Source organism: Rhinolophus sinicus, chromosome 1 (assembly GCF_057876585.1).
Source record: "Rhinolophus sinicus isolate RSI-liver-muscle chromosome 1, RSI-T2T, whole genome shotgun sequence".
Classification (NCBI taxonomy): Eukaryota; Metazoa; Chordata; class Mammalia; order Chiroptera; family Rhinolophidae; genus Rhinolophus; species Rhinolophus sinicus.
Window position 1 is genome coordinate 65,997,955 of NC_142501.1, and position 8,775 is coordinate 66,006,729.

Genomic DNA, 8,775 nt, shown 5'->3' on the forward strand with positions numbered 1-8,775 from the left:
GCAGAGGCCCTGAAGAGACATTTCTTCAAAGAGGACATACATATGGCCAACAGACACATGAAAAGATGCTCAATATCACTAATCATCATGGAAATGAAATTCAAAACTACAATGAGATATCACCTCACATCGTCAGAATGGCTGGTATGTAAAAGACAACCAATAACTAGTGTTGGCGAGGATGTGGAGAAAAGGGGACTCTCGTGAACTGTTGATGAGATTATAAATTAGTGCAGCCAGTATGGAAAACAGTATATAGATTCCTCAAAAAATTAAAAACAGAACTATTTTTAATAGAACTAATATTACCCAGCAATTCTACTTTGGGGTATTTATCCAAAAAAACAAAACTCCTCATTCAAAAGATACATGCACCCCTATGTTCACTGCAGATAGTTTACAATAGCCAAGATATGGAAGCTACTTAAGTGTCCGTTGACAGACAAATGAATAAAGAAGATGTTGTACATACACACTGGAATTTTATTTACCCATAAAATGAATGAAATCTTGCCATTTGTAACAACATGGATGGACCTAGAGGGTAAGTGAAATGCTAAGTGAAATAAGTCAGACAGAGAAAGACAAATACCATGTTATTTCACATATATGGAGTCTAAAAAAAACAAAACAAATGAACAAAATGAAACAGAAACAAACTCATAGATACAGAGAATAAATTGATGGTTACCAGAGGGGAGGTGGGTGGCAGAGGGGTGGAAAAAGGGAAAGGGATTAAGAAATACAAACTTTCTGTTTTAAAATAAGTTGCGTGTATGTAATATACAGCATAGGAGATACGTCAATAGTATCATAATAACTACGTGTGGTGACATATGGTTACTAGACTGCATTGTAAGGTATATAAATGTTGAATTTCTATGTTGTACACCTGAAACTAATGTAATACTGTATGTCAATTATAATTAAAATAAATTTTAAAAATCCAAAACTTAAAAAGATTACCAAATGGAAGCAGTAAAAATTAGTCCCTGAAAAGAAAAATAATGTTCATCACCAATTTACAGAGATGGTACAACCCCCTTTAATTAAAATTCAAATTTCAAGGTATGCATTCTGGTCTAATAGTTTTAATAGTTTTGTCTCTTATGGATCCCACTCTTCCCTTAAAATCAGACTGAGGTCCGTGAAAACCAGGTTACAATGAGCTAGTATTTTTATTTTATTCCTTCCCATGGGAACAATGTGTCCAAGCAGCCATCTGCATAATTTAAGGCAAGAGATCCTTCCAACAAGCCCACATCTATCTCCTCCGAGAAGGCAAGAGCTACATGAATCCTTTTCTTGAAGATCTGGTGAGCATTATGTGTTTGTTTGTGACTTGAATAAGACATATGATTGAAGCACAGTGAAGCACACTATAAATGAATTTAAATAGACCAGTTGTAAGAATAGAATTTTTCGGATTATCAAATTTATGTTTGCTTCCTGCTGCTGCTTGGAATTATTATTGACTGGCCTTGGGGTCACATGTAGGCATTTATCCCAGGGCTTCTGTTCACTTGAACGACACACAATTCTGCATTCTGTCTCTGCCTGCAGACTTTTCATTACTTGACATGGAACTCATTGTAAAGAAGAAACTCTAGGTCACAGACCAAAAAAGCATAGCAAGGATTCTTTCTTTCTTTCTTTCTTTTTTTTTTTTTCCTAAATATCAAGAAGGAGAGAGGAAATTCCTGAATCTAAGTGCCAGGGTCTAAAAGTCAGAGTGGATTTTCCGAGGTCTATTTATAGTAGTAGTTTAATCCAATCATGGGAATTTAAGACTAAGACTGTGTAGTCATAAGTGTCTGAAAAATGAAAGAAAAACAAAACATTTTTCCACATGGAAGACTAGAAGGTAAATCTATTTAATGTAAGAAGCATACCTTCTTTTTTCTCTGAATGACTCACCCATCTCTCTCTTCCATTCTGACAGTGGTTTATCAATCTAAATTTTATTCAAGAGCCCAGGAGCTACCCACCATGATATCTGCCAAGTGGCTACAAGTATCTTAGTTATACTCAATTTTCACTTGATAATCTATTTTGTATTCATTAATTTCCATGACTTTTTTTTTTGTGTGGCAGCAGTGATGAGACCATCAGATAATTGCTGTCATTTTTCAAACGTATAATAGGACATCCAGAAAGAGTCTGAAGGAGTGGACCCAAGTAGCTAGACCTATATGAAGAGACAGGTAAATGTCACAATATTTTACTTTCAATTTTTCTGCTTCATGCTAACAAGCTCCATCTGCTTTCTCCCATCTGTGAAGAAGGGTTTTCACCCCCTCTGGGACTCCTGTGTGCATGGGGCTGTGTGGGGTTGGCACCTAAGACCAAACAGAATCACAGCTGATGGAAAGCAAGCACCGTTTTGGCACGAGGGAAGGTATTTTCCTCATGTCAAATCCCTCTTCTGTCTCCTCTTTGCCTCCTTGCACTTGTGGGTGCCCTTCCAGGGGACTGGCACTGCTGTCTGTTTTCTACCTAAAGGGAGGCAAGAGCATAAAAAGGACTTGCAAGCTCACGGGGGATTTTTCTTTGTAGCAGTAATTTTAATTAAGAAGGGGAAGTTTTTGAAATGGGTGAGTTTCTTAAGGCCTGCTGCTGGCAGCGTGCCTAGAAACTAGTCTTTCCTGCTCCACATCATGGTGGAGCCCCTCCTGGGGAGCAGAACGGAAACAATACGACCCAGAGAGAGATTGACAGCCAGCGTGGCTGCTGTGGTTACTGCAACCTGGGGCCAGCGCTCCACAATCAGTGAGATCATTGACTTGGCAGTTGTTTGGCTAGTTTGTGGTCGTAAAAAACCTGAAGACCTTACACTCATTTTAAGGGAGCAGGTGCCAAAGAACAATTGCCACCTTGAGAAATGGGTGCAACAAAAAGCACAGTTAGGGGCACAGATTAGCATCCCTCCTCGGGTGATGGTTGCACAGGAGAAATTGAGCCAAGTGAACCCAAATGAAAGATATCAACGGCCAAGTGTCTGAGATTAAAACAGAGGAAGTTATTGGTTTTCCTAACTGGGCTGAGATATTTCTCCAACCTAGCTGTATAATTTAGGCAGGATTATGCAACTACAAAGACACACAGAGAGATGGGAAACAATATCAGCCAAACCAGGTACGTAGTACAGAAACTTAAACAAATGCAGGGTGAGTGTGAGAAAATCCTATAGGTGGTATCATTTTGGAGGCAGGGTGAGTGTGTGCCCCCAAGGAGCAGCTGATGCCCAAAGACCCACATGCTGCAGATAAGTCTCAGTGGAGAGTAACTCTGGTGTTAAACATTTGTGATAGTTTTGTGCGTGTCTATTTAATACAACTGTGGCTCAAGGATGGAAAATACATGAACTGTATGTCACTGCTCCCATGTTCAGAGCCCTCTGTGAGCACCCCTTCCAGATCACGCTGCTGCCTTGCTGGCAAATGGTCCCAGAGCCATGCTCAACACAGGATTTGGAGTGAGCAGTGCTGGTGTGGCAGGGGAGATCTAGCTGCAGTCCCTGCAGGGTTTTCGGTCTTTTCAGTGTGTTTGGTTGCAGAGTAACAAATCAGAAAGCTCTATTCAGCGTTGTTAAAATAAAACTCCTGAAGTGGGTGTCAGGGCACTAGGTTCCTGGACAAAGCTTGGCAGCACTCCACCCCACCCCTGATAAAATTACAGCTGATGACCAACTGACCAACAAGTATTGTCCCTGTGTTGCCACGTTACCTGGACTTATAGAAATGTCATCCAAATAGGACTATCCTGGCAAAAGTGAGTGTGGCTATCACCTGTGTGTGTGGGGGGGGGGGGGGGGGAGGGAGGAGAGGAGAGAAAGGCTCTGACTGTAGGGGATGGGTGATGTTTTTTAGTTCATTGCAACTCTAATTACTGCTTTTTGGTTTCTGCTATTTTACCTAAAAACTAGCTCCTGTTTCCTTCGGAGGATATAATCTGACTGCAGAAATGTATGTAACTCTTTTTATCTAGGTACTTGTGTAGCTGTGAAACTTCTATCTCAAGGTACTCCTGTGAGCAAAGTGACAAGATTGAAAATGTACGTGTCTAAGATTGAAAATGTACATACAACATGGCTATATATCCACAAGGTCTTAAGACAGGATATTTACCTTATGGAAGACTATTCTATTTTGTCCACTTCTTTCTGATGTTTCTCTTCTTTTTCTTTTTGCTCTCAACAGAACGTAATATGGCTCTGAAAGCTCTCTTATTTATCCAAAGACATTAGGGTAATTTTCTCCTTTATTAAATTTAAAAGTTGGATGTTACAGTTTATTACTTGGTAGGCCTAATACATAATTTCCTCCACTCTCTTATGAGTCAATAAAGACCCCAACCACTGGCTAAACTGATAGAAAATTTATCAAACTGTGTGCTAGGGAGATTAATTCATTGTTTTGGTTCGTTTTTTTTTTTCTCTTTTGAAGTTTCTTGGTACCTTTGCTTTTCCAGTCTAGCAAATTGGAATACTAATCCTCACATAAATTCAAGCAAAGTGTTCAAAGAGCAGTCCATGAATTATTTATTTTCATGCCCAGACATTTGTCTCATTAACTACACCCTTGCACACTCATAACAATCATTGAGATCAGAATTCAACTGTTGAGCAGGACAGAGCACTTTAGCAACTTAGGCAAGAGAAGTATTCCATTTGTACAGCAGTCTTCTGGGTTAAGACAACAGCCATAACTACCATTTTAAAAGCACCCATACACACAAAAACAAACAAAACAAACAAACAAAACAAAAATGAAAACAAAACAAAACAAAAGCACCCACTATGTGTCAGACATCACAGTCAGTGTGAGAGGGTGTATTTTTAATTTTTGCAATAGCTTTGTAAAAATAGTTTTCCTAACTTTATAGGTAACAAAATTAAGGTTCCAAGAAGCTAATTAACTTGTTAAAAGTTCACACAGCTAGAAAATGGCTAAGAATGCATGTTCCCAGAACCCCCTTCTTATATCCACCTGAATAAATTTGGCTATTGATCAATGGATCTTATTAACGACTTATTTTCCCTCCCAGTTTATCACATATATTGTTTCCTGTTTTCCAAGCTTTATAACAGATTTGTGAGTAGGTCATTATAATTGCACTCCACAGATGAATAAAATGAGAGTCAAGTTAGTGAAAATACGAAGGCAACTCAGTCTCAGGGACATTTGTGAATGCACACTAGCTAAAGACCAATATTCTATTTCAGAAGAGGAAGCTAAATGAGCAGGCTTCTCTCCAGAGAATTCTGATTTATCAGATATGAACAAAATCTAAATAAGCTTAATAATCTCAACCTCTAGACCCAGTAAGATGGAAGGAGAGGGTCTCAGGACAGAAAGACAAGGATTGCTATTTTTACCAACTTGGATCAGCGCACTGAAGACTGGTATGCATATATATATATGTGTGTGTGTGTGTGTGTGTGTGTGTGTGTGTGTGTGTGTGTGTATAAATATATACGTGTGTATGTTTGTGTCTGTGTATATATATAAATATGTGTGTGTGTGTATATATAAATATATGTGTGTATAAATATATACATGTGTATGTGTGTGTCTGTGTGTGTGTCTGTGTGTGTATATATAAATATATGTGTGTGTGTGTATATATATAAATATATGTGTGTGTCTCCAAGTGCGCACATAGATGGTATCCTAGCAGTGCATGGATGCCTGACGAGTACTGAGGTCTTCTTTATCCCATCAGGGCAAGGAAAGGCAACTCCATCAGGGGGTTACAGCCAGCATCAGTGTGTCTTGTCACCTCAGAGTGTGTTCTGGAGAAAGGCCCAGAGGGATTTGTCTTTTAAGGGGCCAGCTTGGACACTGCCAAGATCTGCGAGGTATTTAAGACACAACCTTCACTTACACACATTACCCACCAAACCCTTCCAGTTGTGCTCACCCCACATGCTTCCACACTCTCTCAATTCAAATATGGGTTCTGCCTATGTTCAAACGTTGCATTGTGACAAAAATGAATCCTCTTTTTATAATTCAAGGCCTACAGGCAACAATTACTTTAGAGAACTGCCTGGTGGCCAAGAAAGAAATATTTGTTATCAGGCGGCTTTTACGAGGGGTTTTTCTCTGAGGACCAGTATCAATATGAAAGACAGTTTGGGGAATAAAATCAATAATGTTGTAAAGATTTTGTAGGGTGTCATATGAGCACTTGTCTTATTAGGGAGACGACTTTATGGATGGTGTAGAAACCTGAACACAGCACTGTACATCTGAACCTGAAGCTGAATAATACTGAATGTCAACTATAATTTAATATATATATAGTCACAGGATGTGGAGAACAGCGTAGGGAATAGAATCAATGGAACTGTAACAGCTATATGTTGTCAGAGGGGTAGTAGATTGGGGGAGGGTGGTTATCACTTTGAGAAGGGTGTAAGTGTCTAACTATTATATTGTTTTGTACACCTGAAACTAATTAAAAAAAACAATAAAAAAATAAAAATAAGTAAATCTGAAGAAACAGGCCACACGTGGGCTAAACTAGCCCACGGAACACGTGTCTATTGTACCCTTCCATTTGGGTATTACTGACTCTAGGTGATCTCTTCAAATCTCTGGGCCATGCTTTTTCCTCTCTGTAATAGTACAAGAACTCACTGACATAATAGAAAATAGCCACAAATCTGCATTTATGTCAAGGGTCAAAGTAACGTTGCTTTTGGCTATGCTACAATAATTATCTACATTTGCTATTTCTTTCCCAGCATCTGTCCCTTCCCTGTTACACTCTACAGTTTTTGAAGGAACTGGCTCCTTGCAATGATTCCTCAAGCCAGGGCTCTTCCCTGTGCTGCCTCTTCCATCTATTTTTCTACTTGACACCGCCTGGGGTAGGGAGGAGGAACAGGCCAGGGTGTGTCTGTTCCAGTGTTATTGTTAGTACAGTCTGTGTCAGCCGGGGCTGCAAGTCAGCTTGTTTGTCACATGTCACGGAGCTTCACTGGGGCAACTGCTGGGATAATAGCCACCTCATCCGCTACAAAGAAAGCTGGAACCCTCAGGGAGCTGAGTGTCTCTTCTTTATCATGTCCCTGTACCTGGAACTAGGCGTTTACATCCCAAGTCAGCCTAGCCTTTACCTAAATTCTCTCTCTCTCTCTCTCTCTCTCTCTCTCTCTCTCTCTCTCTCTCTCTATATATATATATATATATATATATATATATATATAAATATATATATATATATATAAAGAAGAACAAGAAAGACTTGACAGATTAACACCAGTGAACAGCTGGAAACTTGTTAAGAGATTTTCTTTTTTCCTCCTGACACATTTCAGAGTTTAGGAAAACCTAGAAATGAAATGCCTAAAAAAAGCTGGTTTCTCTCTCCATTTCCAAATCATTTTTGTATCTTTAAAAATATGTGTGTGTAATCTTCAGGGGAGGAAGAAGAAGAATATATGTACATGCTGGCTGCTGACTTCCTATTTCTAAATATAGTATTTTAATACCTATAAGTCATACTTGCTATTTTGAAATTATATACCAGAAGACATTGTTTTAAAATAAAGCAATTCTGAATCCCTTCCCAACCCCCTTTTCTCATCCATTTTTATCTTTCCTAAAGTGTGGGGACCAGAACAGGGATTCAGTTTTTTTCTGGAGGCTGGGCTAAAGTTTACCTTTGCTCTATTTGTGTGTAACAAGTCTAATGTGCTAAACAAATGTGTAGTATAAACTCATTTTCAGGATGGTTACAATATTTACTTAAGAAAGTGCTTTCATCACATTTTAAACTCTTTTAACATTATTTGTCTGAAGGCAAACCATTAGTGCACAAATTACAAAGCAGTAGTTCAGATATGACACATTTTTTAGGGCTTACTTGAAAGCACAAGAGAAAAGGATGCAATCAAGAAACTCAGTAAACACGAGCTATATGATGCTGCTGCCAGCGTAACTTAGCACAATGTTTTACAGCAAACATTTTTTATGAATAGAAACAGTGTATTCTAAAATAATAAAAAGTATAGTACAGTAAATACATAAACCAGTAATATAACTGCTATTATCATTATCAAGTAGTATGTACTGTATACAATTGTATGTTGTGCTTTTATACAACTGGCAGCGTACATAGGTTTGTTTACACCAGCGTCACTACAAATGCATGAGCAATGCATTGCACTATGATGAGAGGTCACTGCTATGACATCACTAAGCAATAGGAATTTTTCAGCTCCTTTATAATGTTATGGGACCATCGTTTATATGTGGTCTGTGGTTGCCCCAAATGTCATTATGCGACACATGACTGTATTTTATGAGGTCATCATTTCAAAGTGCAGTAGCGCTGTAAGAAATGTAACTTACTGATTAAGCACACAGACTTTGGAATCAGACAGACCTGCATGCAAATTAAGGTTTGTGATTCACCAGTGCTACCCTTGTGGGTTAATTACTTAACCTCTACCCCACTGTGCAATGAGGACAATATCCACCTCCTAGAGAGGTTGCAAGGATTAAGTGAGCTATAGCATGAAAAATCCCCAACACATTACTCAATGTCTACTAAGCACTCAGTAAATGTAGGTGATGATAATAATGATAATTACTTAAGATAATGTTCCCCAAAATATACTCTGCTCAACAATAGTGTACTTGGAAGGATTAATAGGTGTACCGTGAAAAAAAAGTTTTAGAGTCACAGGGAACCTCGATATGCTAGGGGATCCTTGGGGTTGTACAGTAAAGAAACCAGTTGCATTTTGTTTAACCCAGCTTT